Source organism: Falco punctatus (genome assembly GCF_963210335.1).
Source record: "Falco punctatus genome assembly, chromosome: 2".
NCBI classification, from domain to species: domain Eukaryota; kingdom Metazoa; phylum Chordata; class Aves; order Falconiformes; family Falconidae; genus Falco; species Falco punctatus.
This window is the reverse complement of record NC_137581.1, coordinates 110398410-110423097: the sequence shown is the minus strand read 5'-3', so window position 1 is coordinate 110423097 and position 24688 is coordinate 110398410.

Sequence of the window (24688 nt, the reverse complement as noted above, 5' to 3'; positions counted from 1 at the left end):
ATGCAAAGACAAGACATTATAAAAGACAGAACTGTCTTTCATGGTTAATTTATATACTCTGGTTTTTTTTAAAAAATATTTTCTTACAAAGGAATTTTCTGTAACTATTTCTGTCAGTGTCAAAGGCATCAATAATATAAAATTAAGCCAAAAAAGGTGCATGATTTGATTGTAACCAGGCAAGTATAATTTCAGTAAATACCAATGATTTATATTAATATACCATATTGATACCTACTTTACATTTTTGTGACAGTCATATATAGCAGTATAATACCTCTGTGCACATGTATCATTTGTGTATATAAAATAAATAAAATTTAGAGGGAGATTTTGTACATATGGATACACGTACTTGTTTTATTAATGGCTGTGTTGTGATGTATTATAGATATCTATCTTCCATTTTTACAGAAAGTGCACTTTCAGCTTCTAAATCTTAAATTAAACTGCCGTGGACTAATAAAAAAAGAAATAAAGTCTACTGAAATAAATTGCCTCTGAAATAGATTTAAACTTTGTAAGAATTATCAACCTCTTACATCTAGTGGGGAAGGCAAAATATGAAGGAACTATTAAATTCATATCTCAGTGACTGCAAAACTATTTCTGTATCTGTGGTACATGAAATTACAGCACACTGAGACACCTGTAAAACCAAGGAATCTGTAATGATAACTAAGGGAATTAGCAAACAGATTAAGGAGTAGATTGCTTACTACAGGGGCTAAAAGGTTCACAATTACTCACACACATATATTCCCCCAGGTCCTCCTGTAAGTGAGCATTCTCCACTGGAACTATGGTTGGCAGAAGCTGGTCTTCAAGAAACATAACGGATCAACTCAGCGTATGTCATGTGTAGCTAAGTTTGAAAGCCTATAGAAAGGGAGGAAGGAAAGGGAGAAAATCGTGTAGACTGTTAATCTCTAAGTAGGCTGGCTAAACCTCAAAGTGGAAACCAATGCAAAATAAAGCAAAAGATTTTTTTCTTTTTGTCATAACTATTAATGAATATTAGTTTTATTTAGAAAATAGACATTCCACATATAATAGACACCAATAATGTCTATGTGGAAAATCTACTAAAGAATGGCCTTTTAAAAACAGAATTGCCAAATTACTGAAGGACTAGAAAACAAACCCTTGGGGTTCTAATAAGACATATGGAGAAAATTCGGTATCCTAGAAAGACAATATTAAAACAAGAGACTTTCAGAAGAAGAGTAACTTACCATAAATTCACACTAAATGTCATATCCTTGGCAGAATCTAGCCCAGCATGCCACTCCGCCTCTGTCTTTATCGCTGACGCTCTGAGCTCAGCTGGTAGTCTTCACCTAACTAATAGTTAAGGAGGAAAATAAGAGGTGGGAAAACATTAGATACTCTTTAATCACTTGTTAATGACATATAATAGACACCTGAAAATTCTTTCAATATGCATGCCTTTTTACACACCTGTAATTTCTCAGAATAACAGCAATCTGAGCTACAAACACAACTTTCAACACAAAATGGTGGTGTCACCTAACTTGATGGATCGGAGCTCTGGGATCTAATTCAGATTATATAGAGCTCTTCAATGATACAGTACTTTTGGGCCCTATGCAGAAAAGATAACCTGCCAATCCATCTCCTGTGTCTCAACCAGTTAACCAAGATGGCAACCAGCAATCAACAGAAGCAATCATCATGTCCTTTGAATCTCTACAAATCTTTCCCTTTCGATTTGGGGAATGGTGTTGGTATTTTTTTAAAAAAATAAATATGCAACATGTTTTTCCTGAGACATGCTATGAAGAAACAAACTAGCAAAAATGAGGCTTAGAGACAAAGCCTTGGTGCCATAATCCAAGTTTTTAACAGGTGAAAGACTTATAAAGCAATCATCTGCTTTGTAGTAGAAGGTGATTGCAATTGCTGAGAAAAAAAACCCCACAGCTCTCCTTTTGATCATAATCTCTGCTATCTTTTACATGTTCCTTTCATATAAAGACAGAAAAAAAAAAGAAAAATCTGAACTTATTTTAAAATCCATACAGTGGAAAGGCAGTAGCATGCCTATTTTCAGGCACATTTAACAAGAAGAATATAAAATCCTCCTGTAAATTGTACATTGGCAATAACATTTGCAAGTGCATTTCTTCTCCTTCCATCATTATCTTTGCTGGAAGTGCAAGTGTTGCAAATACGGAGTTACTATATTTAATGCAACAATTTTAAATATTATAACTATATAAACATAATTTATGAATAACATAGCTATATAATTATATCGTTTATTGTAATAATAATTATTATTGGTATTTATGATAAAGTATAATTTTAATAGCGTAAATATAAATATAGAAACCCAGTATTTTTATATTTTGAAGTGTGAGCTTTTATGAACAGTTTTTCCTGCCTCCTTCCTCTTTTCATGTTTTAATTCATTGCTATTTTTTATGAATGAAGAATTTGGTCGGCAAAAAGACAATCAGTAACTGGTAAAGACTGCAACCTGAGGTCCAGTGCTGGAAAACACGTGCATTTATTCAACCATGTGTCAGGAATACTCGGATGTAACACTGTGATGCTACTCCCATTGTAGGAAGTCTAATCATGAACATAAGTGTTTGCTCATTGGATCTACAGCTCATTAAACTCTATCAACATCTTCTCCTTCAGTAGCCCTTCAGGTTGTGTCTACACTAAAAATATTAGCAGCTGTGCTCCTACAGTGAAGAGGTAGGGTTCAGTTGCATCGCCATCAAGGTGAAAATACTGTTGTTCTTGCAAAAGGAAAGACCTAAAATCTAAAGAACTAGTATGACTGGACCTTGAAGTTCCAGTCAGATTCAGAAGACATGAGCTTTGTAAGGGCTTTGGTTAGTCATTTTAGGGAAAAAAAAAAAAAAAAAAAAAAAAAAGCAGCTAAAAAACCACTACCTTAATTAGCTGGGGGAGCAGAAAATCAAAAGAAAAATTACTAATCTCACTTGTTGATTTTTCCACACTGAGCAGTTAGAGTGGTGGTTAAAAATTTATTTACATATAATTACGTTGAATAACTCAGTCCTCAGTGGCGCAGGGTTGCTATCTGACATATGCAAAATGAAATTCAAATCCATGGTCTGTCTAACTTATTGTGTACCAAAATACCGTGCTCTAAATTTAAACACTTTCAATAGAATAATTGCATAAGTGAGTTTGGAGGGGGCCTCTGGAGGTCATTTGGTTGAGACCATGACCAACTTTAAATTTAGATCCAACACTGAAGTTAGACAGGGTAGTCAATACCTTGCTTAGTTAACTTGTGAAAATCTCCAAGCCTGGAGAACCCACAGCTTCTCTGCCCAGCCTGTTCCATTGCTCTGCCACAGGCAATGAGGAGAATTGTCTTTTTACTTGGACTGTTGTCCTTTTACTGTACATCCCCGAGAAAAGTCTGGCTCTATCTTCTCCATAACAGCTGTCCCTTGGGTGCAAGAGACTGCCAAATTACCCTGTTAGCCTTTCCTCCTCACTAAGCAACGCCAACATCTCCACCGTGCGCCCCAGAGCCATTGCTGTGGCTTTTGGCTGGGCTCTCCCCAGTTTGTTCATCTCCCTTTATAAAGGTTACTAAGGCACAGTCTGTCTCACTGGCCAGGGTGCTGATGAAGAACCAACGTAAGGTCTTTCCAGAAACAGATATGTTTGTAAAAAAATACTTAAATGGGAGAGAACTTTAAACTAAAAAACAAAACAAAACACAACACAACAGAAGAAATAATAATAATACCAAAAAACCCCAAACACACAAACAAAACAAACAAACAAACAACAAACAAACAAAACCACCAAAAAAAACCCAAACAACAAAAAAACAGCCCAGTCTCCTCTATTAATGATCTGGAATAAGAAAGTTTTTCAGAAAAGGTCCTAGGCTGTTCAGTTTTATGGAATTTTTAAGTAGATAACTTCTTGTCTTTGCCCCGAGAACAGTGTTACCCAGCTCCCGACTACTTGGGATTCAAAAAGAGTTTCTCAAAGGATGGCATTTGTCTAGTCTTTTTCAAACTCCAGAAATCAATTGAACTGAATCATCAATGTATTCTGAGCATGTTAGTTCAGAAAAGCACATGGTTCAGAAAGCTTAGAGAATGCAAGTGGATTATCAATACATTTGAAGCAAACAGCCTTGTTTGTTTCGTTTTTTAATCACAAGATAATTCATGAGAAATCCCGTATTTGCTCACTGCTTTTGCTCACAGACAAAGGATACAACCATGCCATTTATGTTTTCTAGTAAAAATGTAATCTAAGGAAATGGCCTCTAGTCACTTGTTTGAGGGCAAATTGTGAGTAAAGACTGCTTCGAAGCAAAAATATTAATATTGACTCATCCCTGAAAATATGGAACATATTTCTAAGTGACTATAAGATAAGTCATAATGGTCATCATGTTGGCAAATTAAAGTTTTAAAGCACTTACTTTCCCATACTGGCTCTATTACCAGTTGTATACACTGTAAGGGCCAAAGTAAACATCTGTGCACCCTTATTTTCCTTCCCTTGTGATTCCGTAAATTGTGCTAGCACCTGTGGGGTAATCTGTCTGTATTGCCCATTAGCAAGGAAAGTGGACAAAATCAAACAAACTATGACATGTGGCATGTATTGCGCATATATTTGATAAAGTGCAGTCTCCATACTATATTTTAGTCTGACAGCTTATGTACACATTTTGTTGCTTATATATGATGGCAATAAATCATGGAAATTGAAATAGATTTGAATTAATGTTTTCCAATTGTTTTCACCATAAATTGGAGGATCACACTGATGCAAAACCATACAGCTACAACATGGATAAATATTTATATTCTATTGCATGTGTGTGTGTGTGTATTAGTACTGAGGCTAGAAGAAAAATGAGAACAAAGGCCATTAGTCAAGACCTACATTATGTTTACAAAATCAGCTGTTTTCTTTTATCCTTTCTTTTCAGTTTTTCTGTCAAAATCCTTAATGTTTCTTTTCAAGGAGACTCACACAGAGTAACACAGATGCCCTGAATATGTGGATGAAAGAACTGGCTTCATAAGCAACAAAACCCCAGGAACATCTCTTGAATTTGTTCTTTCCTTTCAACACTTCTGAATCCTTGTGTAAATGGATGTTTGCATATATATATGTCAATAGCCATATGTCAAAGCTGGATGCATATCCTCTTTAGTCTGTTCCTCAGGATAAAGCATTTAGCAGAATCTTTAAAACTATCTAGCGATCAGGAACTTTCTAGCCCACGTGATCACTAACACTTGTCATTGTTTTGGATTTACCTTCGGAGTAGTACGGAAGATAAGGTAGAGTCCTGTGAAAGACGTAATGAGAAAGACAGACACTCTTCTAACTCATTCTTAATCCAGCCTTTATATTTTCTGTTCTTTATGGTCTTCGTATTTTGTTCTTTTGGGGTGCTTTTGTTTTGTTTTGTTTTGGTAGGTTGTTGCGGTTTTTTTGTTTGTTGTTGTTTTGTTTGGGTTTTGTTTGGGGTTTTTTTTGTTTGTTTTTTTTGTGGTTTTTTTTTCCTTAAACCAAATTATGATATATGCTATAGGGGAAACTCACACAATCACCAAGAGCAATTTTATGGGCACATATGTATGAACTGAGGGGCCTCCCAAGTCGATAAAGTGAAACCATCTGCATTTTGTACAGAAGTTAAAGCAGATGGGAGCCTCAGGAAGAATAATACCTCTTAGAGGAAAAGTCACTCTAAGCTGTTTGATTTAATCTTTACTCCACAGGAATTCCCTTTTTTTCCAAATGACAGCTAACAGCTCTGTCCATAAACCCGCACGTTAGCTGGGGGTATTCTCTCTCTGTCTTTGTGAAATTAATTAGTCCAATTAATTAGTTCCATTACTGTTTAAAGATTCATATAGCTTGAGAAGAATGCAAAGCTCACTACAACAGATGACACTGTCACATCACCATGTAGCAAGACTGATCCAACTCCAACATACAATAATCACCTAGTGTGTGATGTCTCTTCTTCCTTTTGGTGCATTAACTGTATGATATTTGTTTTTATGCACTCTCAACTTAAAAAAAAGTGATACACAGATCCTCTAGGTAACTTGTGCTGACTCCTTCATGAGGGCAGCCTTGCACTAAATGACCCAAGAATGAAAGGTGCCCTTCACTTGGTTGTCCTTCTTATCTTGTACGGGGAGAAGAGCATGACAGGGGAATGATGGCAGGGAGAGGAGTACCAATATATTTGTCTGGGCCTTTGTGGTATATAAGGCACACCCTGAAGAATTTTTAATTCATTTTATGGGCTGAGGCTGCGTGGAACTTACTTAGGTACAATAATGCAAAGCTGAATATCAGGACTATTAGTCAATTAGTTTTCGTAAGTTATTGGATGGAATTTCTCAGAAGTGATCTAACATTACTGTTGTATTGATGGGCTAAGGGTATGGTTAAACCAAAAGAAGCATTCATATTAATCACAGATAAAATATAGTTAAATTAGATAAAAGTAATATGTTTTATTAGGCCAAAGATGGAAAAAAATGGGACATATTTTAAAAGAAAGTCAGTTAGGCATATATAGTCTTGCATGGATGTAGCTCAAGTGTCACTTACTTGTTGCATATTTTGTAAATCTACTGGATGATTACATTTCATAAATCTTGTTCTTTACACTCACATGAAGTTTGTTTCCAAAGGTTACTGCCTTAGCACAGATTTTACTTTATTTTATTTTATTTTACCAAGTGACAGTTAAAAAAAGAAAGTACTGTTTCATGTATCATGGGGTCTCATGTGTGGTAAAGGAGGGGCAAGGTCCAGTACAACTTTTAGCATGAACTCACTAACACCTTTTGTCTAACTCTTTACTGTCAGTGAGTACCTGTTGGAATTTGCTTTGCCATAGCATAGGTTACATATTTCTGTACATCAAACCCATGGTTTATTGTCAGAGGCTTATCATCTTAACTTTCTGGAATTTTATTTCATTCTAAACGTAAGATTTTATATAGCAAAGGAGCAGAGGTCTGCTTAGCCCACACAATAGACCTTTGGGATTGTTCCAGAGGTGCCTGACAAGTTGCTCCACAATGACTTCCAGCAGGATCTTCCAAGGCTCTCTGGGAACAGTGTGTTTCTAGCAGCATTTGTAAGCATTAGTGGTATATATGTTGATATATTAGCAAGACGTTATTCTAGACCAAGAATTAGGGTTGTAAATTAGGCTGACGTGACCTTAAGTGAAACTGCAGAGAAACAATAATTTCTACCATCCTGTAAATAGGTATTCAGAAACATGCTTAAAAGCATATTGCCAAAATTATTTTCTAGTAAATTTTCAAAGGAATACCTTTTTTTCTTCACTTCTTGGTTTAAATATGTTGTTAAAATGCTGATGTGGTAAAGCGCTAAGTTTTTATTATACCCAATGTTATAGTCACTTGGCCTATTCAGGAAATAAATTAATCTGTTGATAAAAACTGAAACATACAAATTGAGTTAGTGCTAAGATACATAGGAATTCTGTAAGAAAGCTATGTGAGTTTTACACAATCCACAGAAATTGACAAGAGTCAAATCAAGAAGAAATTCTGTTGCTAGAAGGATAGAACTGTTAGAAACCCCCAAAATGTTTCATAATTTTAAACGGTAAATGTATTAAGAAATAAAAACCATAGATTAACAAGAAATAAACACAGGTATGTCAATGAGTGGGTTTCTGTGAATTTATGGAAAATTCAATGCAAATTAAAATATTTGGATCAAAATCTCTGTTACGCTTACTGCAACTGCATATATAAGTCAGATCCATCCCTACGTATTGAATCTGGTTTGGGTTTATACCATACTTAGCATTAACATCTGCAAAACTATTATGGAAATGTAAGTACATCTGGAACACTAAATATTTTACAGTTTCACATAAAATACAATAAAAGTGAGAAGAAAAAAAAATGATACCATTGCCCATTATAAGCTTTGAAAGGTTGAACTAAATTTTAACTACTGAAGTTAGGGATTCATCACCAAGGTTGATTGCCTACACAGTATTCAGCATTTCACAACAAATCAAAAAGAGGAGTGGAAGGAGAAAAGAACAGGTAATGCTAAATCGCCCCAGAAATACATTATTGTCTCATGCCTTGATACCATTTTTCTCCCATCTCAGTTCCTTTAAACCTATCCAAAACTTCCAAAAAGCATTCATTAATTTTAAAAGCAAATTTCTATGTGAATCCCCTTTTAACTGTCCCTAAAATTTAACTTTGCTTTTGAAGTGCATCTCAGCTTAACTTTAGTATCTTGTGTTTTGACCCCAGCCAGCAACTAAGTACTGTGCAGCCACTCAATTTGTCCCCCCTAACCCGCAGTGTGATGGGGAGAAGAATCTGAAAAAAAAGGTAAAACTCAAGGGTTGAGATCAATACAATTTAAGAATTGAAATATAATAATAATAACAATAATACTAATACTTTTTATTATTGTTGCTATCGTTGTAATTATTACTATTGTTATTAATATTGATATTATTAAAAGGAGAGAGATAAGAGGAAAGCAATACAATACAAAGTGAAGAAAAAAAACAAGTGATGTAAAATTCAATTGCTCACCACCTGCTCACTGATGTCCAGTGAGTCCCCCAGCAGTGATCGGCAGGCCCCAGCCAAGTTCTTCTAGTTTACATACTGAGCACGACGCTCCATGGTATGGTATGGAATATCCCTTTGGCCAGTTGGGGTCACCTGTCCGGGCTGTGTCCCCTCCCAATTCCCTGTGCCCCCCCAGCCCTCTCCCTGGCAGGGCCTGAGAACCTGAGAAGTCCTTGACTCAGTATGAACATCACCCGGCACCAACCAACCCCATCCATGTGCCATCAGCATTGCTCTCACACCACACCCAAAACACAGCCCTGCTCCAGCTGGTAAGAAGAAAATTAACTCTATCCCAGCTGAAACAGGACACTTCTTTATCAGATTCAACTGTTCAAATTTACGTTCTCAATACTAAGGTCTTAGCTGTCATTCTTCCATCTCTCTTCCAACATATGTTTTTGCTCTTTTGATTTCCAAATGGAAAATAGAATTCTCCTAAATAAAATGTTGGTAAACTATGGGTACAGTCTAAAACCTTTGATTATGTCTATGGAAAAATTTTAACACTAAATAAAGTTATATCACAAAAAAAAATACTTATATAACAGATTTTACAGTGGCACTGTGCTGATAGTCATTTTATGCAAATATTTAAGCTTATGTTTCTTTATATATATATATATATATATATATGATATAGATTTTTTTGTTTGTTTTAAAGGTTGAAAGAGACCTCTGGAAATCACCTAGTCCAGTCATTCTTTCTTAGGTTGTCAACTGCAACAGGCTGGATGAGGGTCTTTTCCACTCTTGAAAATACTTGCATTTCTCAGTGAAATTCAGAATTTTTGTCCCTTGTGGAATTCTTATATTTAAAAAATACTTTTTGGTTTGTTTTTGTTGTTGTTCCCAAACTTTATTTTGATTCCTTTGTATACTGAACAAAAAAATTTAAAAGTAAATTATGAATATCTGCTTTAATATTTTCCCTAAGTTAGTAACAATAGAAGGACAAAACCACAGAAAAGTTCATATCAGGGGGTCAGTTGCAGAAATGCCTGCAATATCTGTAATACAGAAGCACCAAGACGCTTAGCTCCAAAAGCTGGGATCAGGCCTTCAGAAATAAGAAAACTCCTGCACAGATTTCTTGTGTTGAATTGAATATCACTTTGGACCAAATCCAGGCATGTGTACTATTGCTGTTGTATATAAAGTAATTACTTTTATTTTTTTTTTTTTTATTTGAGAACAATTAAGGAACATTTGACAATACTTAGGAAGAAAAATCAAAATAATTGATGATTCCAATACTCAGGCCTAGCTTACTGCACACTACAATTACAACATCTATGTTTTTATAAGTTGCTTAGATTATGTTTATGCATGCTAATTGTTTTGCACGTGCTCATTCATCATTCTTCTACTATATTCCTGGCTTTTATAACTCATCTGTATATGTTGAGTCACAGTACAGTAAAAAACTAAACACAAGGGAGCATTTATTGGAACTCTGTCCACATGAAAGCTTTTTGTGACATGTTTTCCCAGTTTATAAGTGGACTCTAGCATATAGAAAGCATTTTGTCTATGCAAAAATAAAATCTGTATAAATCATTACTCCAATAGCATTTTACTCCTATATACCCATATCGTTATATAATTTCATATTGCCAGGCCTTTCGAGATGTTTTTTACTGTTAGTCATGAATCCTTTTGTACTGCAAAATGTTACTAAGTTCATGAAGTAAATGACATGCTCATTTTATCAAACCTCTAATTCCTGCTGTAGTGCTTTTACAGGCTCTGAAGGTCTCCCATATTCTACTCTATAATTTTTTTTCTTTTCATTTTAAAACAGCCTGTAATTTAGTATTCCCCACCCATGCCAAACTCACTTAAGGCAGAGCAGTCCTTTCCCCTTCATCCCCTCTGAACTTCTGGTAATGAAATGCTATTCCAATTGATAAAAAGCTGTCTAGTCTGTAGAAGAAGCTGAAAATAATTATGGGATTTTCAGAACAAAGTTTAGGACAGGAAGATTATTCTATGGAGAGAAGTTCATCAGCAACCAAACTGCAAGCATCCCATATTTTCCAATAACTTCAGGCAGCTGATACTGTGTCATTACTATCCCATTTCATGGCATTTTAACTTGTTAAATACATTTCTGGTGCTTAGAGATGCTCGTAACTCTGATGCCTTCTCTATTTGAATCCCTCCTCCCTGTAGAGCTACCCAGAACATCTGATAGTACATATTGTTAAATTTCACTTTCCAAACCAGCACAGTATCCAGCTTATGCAGATCTGTGGTGTCATCAGTATGTAGAGGATAGAAAAGTCCAGCCTTCTGTGCCTAGTAACAGCATAAAGGTACAATTTGCCATTTATTTCTCCAGGTCTAGCAAAGAAGGAGACTAAAAAAAGATATTTTTCACAATAAAATATGTTTGTGGGGCTAAGGGAGTTAGACAATAGTGTGCATATATGGCATGATGCTAACTGTGGTTAGAGGTAGAAATCTTTTTAATTGTAAATCTTTTGATAACCAGTATTTCATTTTTACCAAAATTATTCAGATTTCTATCAGTTATGCAGTACATCAAGAGCTCCAGGTGTAGAAATGGGAAGATTCAAACCCAGAGCTGATTCAGGTTGCAAAGTTTGGAATTAAATACTTGGAACAGGTAAGACAGAGAAGATTTAGACTGGGGCCTTCCAATTCTCTGAAGAGTATTTTGTCAATCAGTTTGCCAAGTATTCAGTAACAGCTCCTGCTGGAGTGTTTTGTTTCCTGTGGTGAAACCTGCAAGAGTAGGCTAACCTGGCCTACCCTTGTTAGCAGTAAGCGTTTTGAGGAGAAGATTAGGAAGGAGACATTTGGTGCAGTGGGGGTTGAGTAAATTTCTTGCTTGTATTTCAGCTTGAGAAGGCTCCAATTTTTTTCTCAGTATCCGTCACCTAGAGGAGAGTAGAGAATGCGATGGGAGGAGACAAAGGGCAATGGACAGCCATTTACTTCTGCTCCTTCTGCTGCAATCTGTGCAAGATGCAATGTGTGCCTTGCTGTGCAAAGCTTAGCTGTAAGGTGCGTGATTAGAGGTGCTATTTAAACACACCCTGGCCTTTCAAGTGGCAGTCCTCCTTCCCCTCCAACCAGCTGAACAAAAAAAGACTGTTGATTTTTCTGTTTGTTTAAAACTCCATTTTACTTCTAAAATGGAGGATGTGGTAAGGTTGCCCCGCAGATGCAGGCTGTACCAGCCAATATCAATAACCTTTGCAATTTACTCCCTTTTTGAATACTGAGATTTACTTTCTACCTTTATCATAGATACAGAGATTCGTCATGGCCAAGGTAGTATCATTTCCCCTTAGGCAAGCTTTACTACATAGGTTGTGGATACTTCTTACTTCTCTGATCTTGCCGCTGATTCCTGCAACGCTGGCTTTTATTAATATTTATGTCCTGTCCAGTGAGACAACTTGTTTCTTAGGAAAGATGGTTGTGGTGAATAATCATTATTCATCTGCACAGTAATTCACATCCCTTGTCTCAGAAGTTCAACTGAAGAACTGAAGGTTGAGCAGGAGAGGTGGTGTGAGCCTGAGGGAGTTTATTGACTTAAAAGGTATAGGTAGTTCCCATTTAAAGGGGAACTTATCCCTGTGAAATCTGATTTTACTAATACATCTGAGGTCAGCTCACGTGTATTTGGTCAGTTTGCATTTATACACTTCTTCTGGCAACCTCAGGTTAATCCCCAGTGAGAAAACCATAGGCTATATGTGTAAAAACAGCAAAGCTCTAAAGCAAAAGATTAATAATTTACACAACAGTTTATTTTGCTTTGGTTTTACCTCTTCAAATAAGCAGTTTGTTTTCCCTGTTGGCTACTGCACCTGATATATTTCCTGTGTTGTTAAATGTGAGAAAGGCTCTCAATAATGTGTATACCATGTAGTCAAGTAGTTAATTTAAAAAAGAAAACAAAACCCAGCAAAATAAATGCTTTTGCTTATTAGCTGAAGAGTAGATTAAAAGAACTATATTTATAGTCTTAGTCGTGTATGTTATGGTTATAGGAGTATAAACAGCAATACTATTTACACTGAAAGCAAACAAGCAGAATTTGACTGAAAACTGCCATTTTGAGAAACTGTGTAAAAGTTGATGACATAATGCACTACCTTCTTCCTATGAATTGTGATGGTGTCTCAGGAGCTAAAACCTCCAGAAAGCCCTCGTGAGGATGAAGCAAAACAAAAGACGATTTGCAAGTAAGACTTTCTAAATCCATTGTATGTTTTGAGAAAGCTTAATCTGTATGATTTTGAAAATGCAATTCCTGCTAATTAATGCAACTACTGGGTAAGTCAGGCTGTGTATGAACATAAATTTAGAGGACGAGATAAAGAAGATAAATCAAATGCTGCTTTATACACTGCCAGAATAGTCGATGAAACTGAAACACAACACAATTCAAATTGGAAAAAAGAACTGTTTTGCAAAACATTTAATTAGTCTGTCAAATTTGCTGCTGTGAGAGAAACTTAATTACAGAAGCTTACTGAGATTCATAAGAAGAGCGCATTTGCATGGATATGGGAAACTTCTATGCTAGAGATGACTGAAAATGGGCAACTTCATCTCTAAAAAGATAGTGACTGCATGACAATGAGGACAAAGTTTTCCCCTTCTAGGTCAATTGTTGTCCACTACAGGATTTTTGGTACCTTTTTATTCTAGAAATTCAGCTATAAGATACTTTTGTCACCTGGAGAATTTAAGTACCTTTTAAAGAAATTATATTTAGCTAAATCTGAGTTTCTTCACAGCAAAATTCTGTACACAGCAGGAAGTGCAAAATTTGCACCTAAATTATAAACTGAGTCTATTAGAATTACTGTATTTCAATGAAACTGGCTAAAAATAATGTCTTTTGCCTTAGAGCAATTGAGTACTTGGAGCAAGGCATTAATTTTGTAAAATATTTTCATTTCAACAGCCTTTCTCTCAGTAAGTGCATATTTAAATAAGACTCAAAAGGCAATCAAAAAAGTTTTTAATTTCTTGAATCTGTCAATAAGTTAAAAAAAAACAACAAACCAAACCCACAAAATAAACCCCCAAAGAAGCTCAAAGAGATAGCTTTTGCATGAGAAGATACCATCTTCCCTTTTCCCCTTCAGTGGCACAACGGCTGCTTCTCTTCACCTTTCTCCAGCAGAGTGTCTTACACCTGGCACTTGTAAAGCCTCTGATACCCAGAGTTTTTCAAGCCATTTTTTCCCTCATGTGAAAGATACTGCTTGAACAAATTAAGTGCTTGTATATCATCCTACAAAGACTGCTTTCTAATGAACATCTAATCCCACTGCTGTAAGGCATTCTTTGGTTTCCCATCAGACAACTCAAATTCTCCTTAGTTATTGAAATCTCATGAAAATAAATGAAAACAAAAAGGGCATTTCTGTTATTGTGCCAAAATTCAAAGTATTCATCTTGTGATAAGCAGTGAGCAGACCAGGGGTGCAAATAACTTTAATCTACAAGTGTGTTTGTGGATTTTCCTCTACCAGGGGTAATTCTTCTCTCAGAGGACTCAGCTATGAACTATAGGTGAAGAGGTATTGTCTCCATGAATTACAAACTGGTTAATTTCAGAGACATTCTTGGCTAGTACAGGTAGAGTTGTGCCTTCCACATGCATGACTTACTACTGTACTAATTTCTTGCTATGCTTTCTAAGCAGAAATAAAATTTGCTTTGAATGATAAAAATAAATAAAGGAATTAAGGCAATAATGAGAGCAAGGAAAAAAATAAATATGTGTTTATAAAGTCAGAACAAAAAACTCCTTCCAAAGTTGTTGGGTTTTTTTCTCTCTAAATCTGGGGTTGATTCTTTGTAACCTTTGCCAAGATCATAATCCTTACACTAACAAACATTTGAGAATGAATTTCTGGGAGCAGCTATGCATTTGTCAACCCCTCTGGGACAGGAATTAAATGGTCCTGATTTTAATGAAAATGCACTGAAATTAATAAGCTTCTCTGACTTAGATGATGAACACGCTGAAATGTAAAGTCCCCTTTAACACTGACAAAGATTCTGACAGGTATTTTATTTAAAACAGAGCACCCAGGAAGCCCAACTGGCTCATTTTATAGTTTTACTCTCTTCCTTCTCTCAGAAAAATGACATACAGTAGCAGTAATTTTATGAGGCTCTATCTTTGAGCCAAATGTGAACATCTCCTCCTTCTGCAAACCCAAGGAAAGGTATGGCTGAAAACGTATTTGAATATGACGTCTGATTCTAACATACACTCTGGTTTGCTACGGCGGCTTAGTAGAGCATTGGTCTAAGCAGTCTGTCTATGCAGAAGTTAAAGCTGCAGGTGTATAGAGTGTCATGTTTTCTGCTGTTGAACAGTGCTCTGTTTTGTCCCTCTGTGTAGTTATGGTGAATATATGGAGTTCACAGGTTGTCAGGCAACATGGTTCAGCTGACCCAGTAAGCTGACCTGGAAGATATGCAGCATGACTTTCATACACATGGTTATATGGAAACATTGGCATGTACTTGAACGTTCAGTTTTGTGTAATGTCTATATATTTCATTATCTGGATTTCATTTTGGAATTTGAATCAAGGACAGAAGATTTGTGTGTCAGTACGTACAGAAGAAACATCAGCTTTTTCCTCTTTCTCATTTCATTTTTCAGGTGTTTTAAGCTTAAAGGGGTACTGTGCATGCTGCAGCATGGGATCTGAAAGACATAAGATAAAATAGAAGGCAAGTAAGAAAATAAAATAGAATGCCTGCCAAAAGTGACTGAATAACCTCTTTTGGTTTGAGGGTATTTTTTTAAAAAGCTCAGTTTTTTTATTCTTTTGAACTACAGTGAAGTACTTAAAAAGGTCCTGAAGTCGATGGAAATATTGTCATCCCAAACGTGATACCTCAGTTTTGATCCTATTTACAGTATTCCGCAGGCAAACTGGTCTAGAAATAAATACCACTATACATAACAGAAATTAGGTTCTTTCTGCTAAAATTCCTGTCTGACTTTGTCCAAGGACTTTCTTTTACATCTGCAAGGTTTGCAAAAAAAGCCCTAATTTTTAAAAATCTATGCATACACAATATCAGCCCTTCTGATCTAGCAATGGAATAGGTAGCCATACAGATTCTATTTTAATGAAATCTATTTATTTCTGGACTTGCAGATAGTGTTTGTAAAACATACTCACCATTCAGATTTCAAAGGTTATTCCATAAGCAGAGAAATGTGCAGTTTATTAGTGTGCCATTGACTGTAATCTTAAAGCTAAGTGGGTATTTTTTTTTTTTTTTTCTTTTTTCATTTTTTTTCCCTAATTTGCTGAAACCGATTGCATATTCTATAACTGAAAATCTAGTTGAATTTTTATGGGTTTGATAAAAAGCAAAATTTTTTTCAGTACGTGTAGAAGAAGAATGTGTTTTTTCCTCAAATCCACTAGATTAGTTGTAGGAAGCAGTCTTCATACTAGGGCAGTATGTTGCCAAAGTAGCCAGAGAAATTTGACTTGGATCTAAAGGATCGGTTATATAAACCCCTTTTAGCTCTGGAACTTTTCTCTCCTCATACTTGAGCACTACATACAGCTTTGGGGAAACCACACTGGCTAAGGCATTATTAGTTTGAGGTGTTTTCTGATATATAGACCTCCCAGGAGAGAGGAGAATGGAGAATGTTTTCATAACCATTACAAGTAAAACCATCCTGAGCTTTCTAGCCACTGGGTTTAGATAAAGAGCTCACAGTCCTCCCTTAAGTTCAGAAAAGACATTGTCTATACAGTTGATCCATTCAGATCTATTTGGCTTATCAACTTTGCTTAGGATATTAGGCAAGCATATTAACAAAATGGAAAGAACTGATTGTGACTAAGTTTTATATGTATTCTGAAATAACCTACTTTTCCTTCTGAATTTCCTCCTGAATAAGTGCTAAACTTTACAAATGTTTTAAAAAAAAGTATTTCCAACAAAATCCTCTTGAAAGTCTGTAACAGAGAGTGGAAAAGAGTGTTTAATGTTGCCTGTTCAGTAATTTTTTACTTTGACTAATGACTGTTCTATCCGAGAACTTGTGTTACATGCTGCAGACTTTACTGCTTTATTGTGATAATTTTGAAAACTTAACTAAAAAAGGCCATTTCTGTAGGGCAGAGATACTACAAGGTGAAATCAATCTTGCTGCTGATGAAAGGAATTGTATGCCACACAGTTTGCACTTTAAATTATTTAAAGCGTTAAGGCTTCCTTGCCAACAGATGTAATTGATTTGAGAGTTGGTTCACTAAAGACTAGCAACATGCTATGTAAAATTTGCGATATGTTCTGTGTTGGCAGTTCACCATGCTTCTGGGCTAAAGAAATTGCTTAGAATTGCTTTAATTCATAAAGGTGTTCTTGGCAAAGTCATTGTGACAAGAAGCACTGCAGAAATAAAATGGTCACTAGTTTCCCATGAAATACTGGAAACGGGGATTCAGTCTACTCAGTAGATTTCATGCTCCCAACCATCCTTCAAAACACTGGCAAAATGTCTCACAGATGTAGCTCTCGGAGCTAGAAAGAAAAGTCAGGCAATCATCGAATGAAACAGAATGAAGCGTCAAATTTCTCTCTGGCTTCTCCCCTCAATCTAGACAACTGGAACACTCAGCACACAAGAAGTTATAGTGCATTTAAATTGTTTCCTGCCTGTAAAATAATTTGCCACCTTTTCTTTCTCATTACCCACTAGGGGCTAAATGAATAAAAAAACAACCAAAAAAAAGCACGCTAGCGCTTGGAAATCTAAAATAGCGAAGGAGTGAGTTCTTCAAGTCAAAAGTACATGCTAAAACCCTACAACCTAGCTGCCTGCTCCAGCCTTTTGCTAATGAAAGGTTGCCCATCAGATATCTGAACCAAATGAAATGGAAACAAAGCCTGAAGACCACTGCTTTCATTACACCCACAGTATCAATCTCTGTCCACCTTGCCATCCATTCTGTGATTTCTCAGTAACAGGTATAAACCATTTATTTGCTTGCCTATGCTTTTGGACCTGCTGGCATGTATTGACCCAACAAATCTGGCTGGATATATTTTTACCCAAGAATAAGTATTTTGCGTTGAAATGTAGTTTCATATGTTCTAACCGGATGCTTATCAGCTGAACTATGCTTTTGAAGACCTCTGATCTCTATGCAGGAAAAAAAAAATACCTTTATCATTCTATATAGAAAGGTTTTCCACCAGGTAATCACCTGCTGGGCGTAGGTTAAGACTGTCAGTATTAGTGGACACTATGAAGAAAATACATTATCAGTAAATCAAATACTCATCTGCAAAAATGTCATGCATTTAGGGAAGAAAACAGAACAGTGAGGACATCCAGTGCAGCAGGTCAGGCCTATGCATGGGTTCAAGGCTTAATGAAAGACAGTGAAGCATGCCATGTCTGAATGGATACTTCAAATAAATAATTTACATACTTGTCCATTCTGTTCTTGTATTTTCCTAGTGACAATTTTATTACTTCCACAATTTTTTGGTTTTATCCACCACTATTTATAGCTGTCTTTCATTGTTTTGATTGTTCAGATGAAAGAAAACACATTTTGTTTTTTTTCTTTAACAATTGGCCAAATCACAGGGTTATTGATGTGACCATCGGGTTTTTGGTTCCTGCTTGTTTTAAGCAAGGTAAATTAACAGCAATTTTAAGATAGAACTGTAGAGTTTTTTAATCAGTTGAAGGTAGGAAGTAGCAATACAAAAATCAACAGGTGTCTAAGACCTGTTCTTTGGTGTCGTCTTGGCATGTTGAGCTCTCGGAGGTCTGCTATAGGCATAAAGCACAAAGCCTCAGCAGGAAATAATTGTTTCATGGCTCACAGAGTAATGTAAAGTGACTGTATCTGAGTTTCTTCTTCTCATGCACACAGAGATCACATCCACATGCATATGTACTCCAGTTACAACTAGAAATTGGAAACAATTCTGCCAGAATTAATTAAAACAGTGTTGGGTCCATGCTTAATTTTCTAATTATTTTAATCATGGACTGATGTGCTGAAAGCTACTTTAGTCATTTATCTCTGGTTATCAGAAGTCAACCAAGGATTTTTATTTATGATATTTATTAATTAATAAAAAAAGAACATATGTTGTGAACACCACATTATTTTTAAGGAATCTGACTTGGTGTATTTCTTGTCTTCATCTCCGTGACTTCAGGAAAGAACGAACTTTAAGGTAACTTTTATTGAATATTACACCAAGATCAAACCCCTTGCTTTAAGCTCTAATCTTATTGTTCAAATGACAAAAAATCAGCTTTGGGCACGTCTACCTCTCTTCCCCCCCAAAAAAATGTCTCTGAAACCATTGGGATCAGTCAAGTAAGTCAAGTTTGAATGTAATCAATATTAAAAGGGCTACAATGATGTAAATCTATTTTAAACACCTTTGTTTTCATTTCATTACAGATCCTTTACCAGTGATACTTCTCTTCCCTACCAAAGGAAAGAATAGATGTAAAGTAACAATTTTCTAAATTTATGCTGCATTATTTTTAATCTGGGTCCTTTTCTCATTTCATGGCTAAACAAGCGGTTGCATTTAATTGAGGTGATAACAGCAAGGGGACAGATAATGGGATCTACGCACACCACTCGTGTTATGATTCTATGGTCATTTCAGATCACTGAAATTACCTGAATAAAAAGTACCACTTAAAATTGCAGAAAAAAAAAAAAAAAGAAAAAAAGAAAAAAAAGAAGTAGGAATTCTGTTTAGATCAATTTTTCTCAGTATATAATTCATTATGATGCAGGGTAACAGTTTCCTCTTGTTGCTGGAGGGGAGGTTCCTCATTAGGCCACCATTTATCCCAACTATGCACAGGTTACAATTACTTTGTACTGGTTCTCATGCTCGTGGGACCTCTCTGTGAGCTATTCCCTTTGGATATTCATTATCCCTTTGGAAAATTTACTTAGTGGCATAACTAGGTAGATTTCTGCTTGGTTAGTGAATTAGTGAGGAAAGGCTTGTGAATGCCAGACCTGGAGCAAGGCAGAGGTGTGTGTTGCTACTCCTCAGTAATTCATTTTGGCTGCTGTAGTGAATTGACTGAGTACAGTGCAGCTGGAAAGGGGAGACTACAGAATCCAAATGCACTGTATAACTCACACCAGTTTTCCTGTTTCCTTGGAAAAGGGGTCTGACTCCTTCCATGCAGGGACAGCAACACTGTTATTTCTAGGACAAAAGTGCAGTTATATTCTAGAGCTGTGGATTAGTAGGGAGAAGGGGAAGGTCTCTCACAGAATTTAGCAGACCATTTGTGTTCCGTCTCTGTCTGGAGGCTGAATAACTTTCTGTAGATCAAGCAAAAGGTAACACTTGTATGAGTGCTGCATATGTAATAGAGGACAAGATTTCTGGTAAAAAACTTCTGTTGCATTTGCCAAAGAACACAAGCACAGGACACCACTGAGAAGTGAAGGAAAAGTGCAAGTTTGGGTTCTTTTTTAAAAAGAAAAAAAAAAAAAAGAAGTAGAAAAATGGTTAAAAGAAACAGAAGGAAACAGGAGATGTACAGTCAGAGAAAGGGTGGTAGAAACTTCGTGGTAGCTGTGAAGCACAACACTAATGCTAATTCAGGGAAAGGTGGAATATAGATGCAAAAATCTAATTCTAAATCACATTTGAAAAAGATATAAAGAGAAAGGTCAGAGAAAGAAAGTAAAACCCAAAACAAAACACCCATAGCCATGCTTACCTTTCTTTTGCATGACTTCTATGTGCCTCTGTTCCGGGCCTTAGGTATTACTACACCCCCTTTCATGAATTGTTCTGTATCTCAAGGACTGGAACTCTAACTTTTTACAGTGAAGATTTTAGCCACATTGCTTCCAGTTGCTTTTGTTGGGAAGATAATAGAATCACTGGGCCATGGCTTTTTAAATAAACCTTACAGCTGGTATCAATTAATTTACTTTTTTGTCCACTTTTGAGGAAATCATTCCTTAGTAGATAAGTTCATCAGGAAGGCTGACCTTGGAAGAAGCCCTCTGCAGCTCTCTGCTCCATACCAGGTTGCTCTTCCTTACCCTTCCACACAGTGGCCACCCATTTCACATGTACAAAAAACTGTTCCCTGAATGGCAGTGTGAACAAGATCATGGAAATTATCTGAATGAAAAGTACCACTTGAAATATGCAGTAAAGAAAGACGCAGAAATTATTTCAAATAAACCTTGTACATCAACTATATTCATATCCTGGCTCAGCAAGCCATTGTGCTAGCCAGGCCTCCCTGCCTCCCTATTGGGGAAGCAGCAGGCTTCATGTCAGCTGATAATGCCAGACAAGTTTTTGAGCTTCTTTGGGATGACCCAAGAGAAATATAGGGACAACACATATTTTCCTAAATAACGGTTCAAAGGGATTTTTACGTTCCAAGGTGGATGAGGTTGGTGTCTGCAGATTCTTTGAACTTGGCTTCCAATATATAGGAAATAAAAATATTTGCCCCTTTAAAAGTGACAAATGTAGCATTAAATTCTTGGAGACATGTTTTCCTTCTGTGTTGGGTGAGTGCTGGTGGGAGGCAGATGGTGTGGGAGAAGCACAAAGCCTAGGGATCCTCCTTCCCTAAGGTGGACGAGCAGTGGCATGGAGCCCATGCAGCCCCTAACACCTGTGGCCTTGGGGAGCTCTGAGGAGGAAATTGCCCTCTCAGTGGATCACACCCTTCACTGCTGAAGAGTTTTGCACATTTGTTAACATGTATTCTTCACTGATACCTCTCCTTTCCCCAGAAACTACCTGTTAGGCCTGTCATCATGAGCTTCATACTACCTCGTGCTATTCAGTTAACTATGGTGGACGTTTTACCCTTTTTCTTAAAGGCAGGGATTTTCTAAGAAAATCTATATCTACTTCTATAATGTTCTGAACGTGTAAAGGTGTTCAGCTTCATAGTGGTTAAGGACAGAAAAGAACATGAGAAGATCTGGACTGCTTTTCTCTTACTCTTGTATGTTTAGGCCATTGAATGTCAGCTTTATCTGAAATCCAATAGTGTATGTTTTATTAAAGCATACCGTTCAGGAAGGCTCTGTCTGATTATGAAGCTATTGAAAGATGAAGGCTCTGGACCTTTCACTGGTTAGTTACTATCACTGTTATATATTTTAGTTCATAATTTATAAATTGCATTTTTTGTGTAGGTTAAACAGCTCATTTTTATTGTGTAGGTTAAAGAGCTCATTGATATCCATTAACTTTGTCTCTGTGTGTACGTGTGTGCAGATACTTATACAAGAATGTTACAATTATTTTTTGTTAGAGATTATACAGACTGAGGTCTTCCAGTCATTCACTAAACAGGCTTTTTTCTCCAGACCCTGAATTGTTCTTACAGTTGTTACTCAATAGTCGTTATTTATGGGGATCAAAGCGTAGGGTGTAGTGTTACATCATTGGTCTTCTTTATGCCACAGACGGAGGTAAAATCATTCTTGCATCCCTCTCATTACTCAGTTTATATATCCATCCATCTCTAGCCCTTTGTGCAGCATTATTGCACTGGGGACTCTTGTTAGTTACTGCCTAACCCTCACAGCCCTTAAATCCTTTCCAGGGTAATTGCTTCCCAGGATAGCATCTATCTCTGATGAAGCTACATCTTATATACCTGCCATATCCTCTTAACTATTTCCAATTTACCTTTGTTGCACACAGCTTTTATTGGTTATTAATCTTATACATCCAGATGATCAAGGGAAGAAAAATACATCAGATCCACAAAGCTCAACTAAAAATGTGGAGAGGGGGAAGGAGACTTTGATTTCTCCATTTAAAAGCTTTTTACATGCTGTTTTAATCCATTTGGTGCTGGTAAATGGAGCATCAAGCGACACTGAAATTGTGTTTTTCATGACATGCTGGCTTTCATAAAATTAGAAATATTCTGATTTTGTGTAACGATATTTCATTTGTATCAAGGATACAATTCACAAGGACCAGCACCACAAGCAAGTGAAAGGAGGAGGGGTTTAAAAAATAGAAAGAAAAAAGTAAGTGAGAACAAGACATGGATGGACAGAAGAGGATATCATTCTTCATGTTAACTCTGCCAAAAAATGCAACAGAATAAAAAAATCTCTTGAAGTTCATGGCTGGAATTAATCAGATTACTCAAATAGCAATGTATTCTTTTATAATAAGGAAATCATCCTTGCCTCTTTTGAATAGCATTAAAGACATTGTTCCAGTTTTCAGAAATTTCTCTAATATTTCTGAGAGATAAACAGGTACCTTAAATGGTACTTTTATGTCTTGGGAGATAAAATTATTTATATTGATGTTTGTGTATACAAAACCATATTATTTTTCATAATACATGTTATTTAACATTCTCCTATGCTACTAACAAGCTGGAAATTATTAAATTATCCTCAGTGATTCAGAATACAGAAAAGATGGATTTGTTAAAAATTCCTATCATTCTGGTATTCCCATTAAAAGTAGTTTTATTTCCATCTAGCTATGGGTTCATACAACATAGAGCTGTGAGAATATCTCTCTTCCTTGAGTCCTTTTGCCCTGCCGGTGCAGTTTTTTTCTGTGCTTCTGACTTCCCTTAGCCTAGATAGGTACTTCATAGGCAAAAATCAATATAAATAAAATGCTAGGTCCTGTCTTCCCCCCCCCCCCCCCCCCCCCCCTTCGTTTATTCTTTGTTACTTTATATTTCGGTGTTCTGCTTTGAAATGCAGATGGAGGTTTAGTCTTGGCTATTGTATTTTTCTTTGAATTGTGGCTTAATAAGGCATCTAATTTGGTTCTTTTTAAAGAAGTCCTAATTTTCAATCTCATTTTTCTTAGTTACTCAGTTCTACACTAGTGAGTCTCAATAACATTTCAAGTGTTCTGTAGAGGGAAAAGACCCATTTCTTTGGCTAAATCACTATCACAACTAGCTTTCAAACAATTTTGTTTCTGGAATCATCACTTTGCACTAGTGACCTTCAAACTGCTGATGAAAGGAAATGTGATCTATAATGACAACAGAAAGTAAAAGGTGTTCTTTGGCAAGGATTGATTCAATAATGACTCCATTGCATTTTGCTTAAAACCATGAAGCTATAAGAACACCCAAATGTATATGATGGAGGGAAAGAAAAAAGACCAAGTTTCTTTTGATTTTGGTCAGCTTTCAATTCTAAAATATAATGCTAAAAAGGGAGGCCAAGAAGCTCAAGCTCAACCAGCCATGTATTTGAAACATTAAAAAACGAGCATCCACAAAAGTTAACTTTTCTGTGAGAAATAACATCCTTAATATTTTAAATTAAGCTTATTCAGTGTTCAAAGTAAAACAGAGTCTATTTTCTTGGATTAAATTCAGTTCTTTTTGGCTGTGTACTGAATTTGAAAGTAGAAAATGGGCTTAATTTTTAGCTAGAGACTTGCACATTGTTTCAATTTAGCAACAATTTCATATGAAATAAAATCTCTTTTCAAGCCTATTATTATTTCTAATAATTAACCTCTGAAAAAGTCAGATTCCCCAAATACCTGAAGGACTGGAGGCACTCAGCAGGTTTAAAATTGACATTGATTGGCAGTCCATGAAAGGCAGTTGCTCTATCTTTGTGAAAACTAAAGTCTATTACAAAAAAAGGCAAAAAAAACCCCCCACAAACCCTTACCCTGAAAGTATTTTTTTTAAAAAAACAACAATTAAGTTAAAAGTCTCCCAAAATTCCTAAAAAACATCTTCAGATCAAACGATGCTCTTTATTCTACAAGAGTTTAAGGTGCTGGGAATTAGGAGAGATTCTGTATATGTCACAGAGAGAGAGACAGATTCTGAAATAGCTCACTAGATAGCTGGCAGAAATCCTATGCTACTCTGAGTCACCACAGGGACCAGCTGAATGCATAAATGTACAGGGATCAGGAAAAAGAAGAAATTGCATGCTTCTTCCTAAACACAGCCATAGCTATGTGTGAGTTAA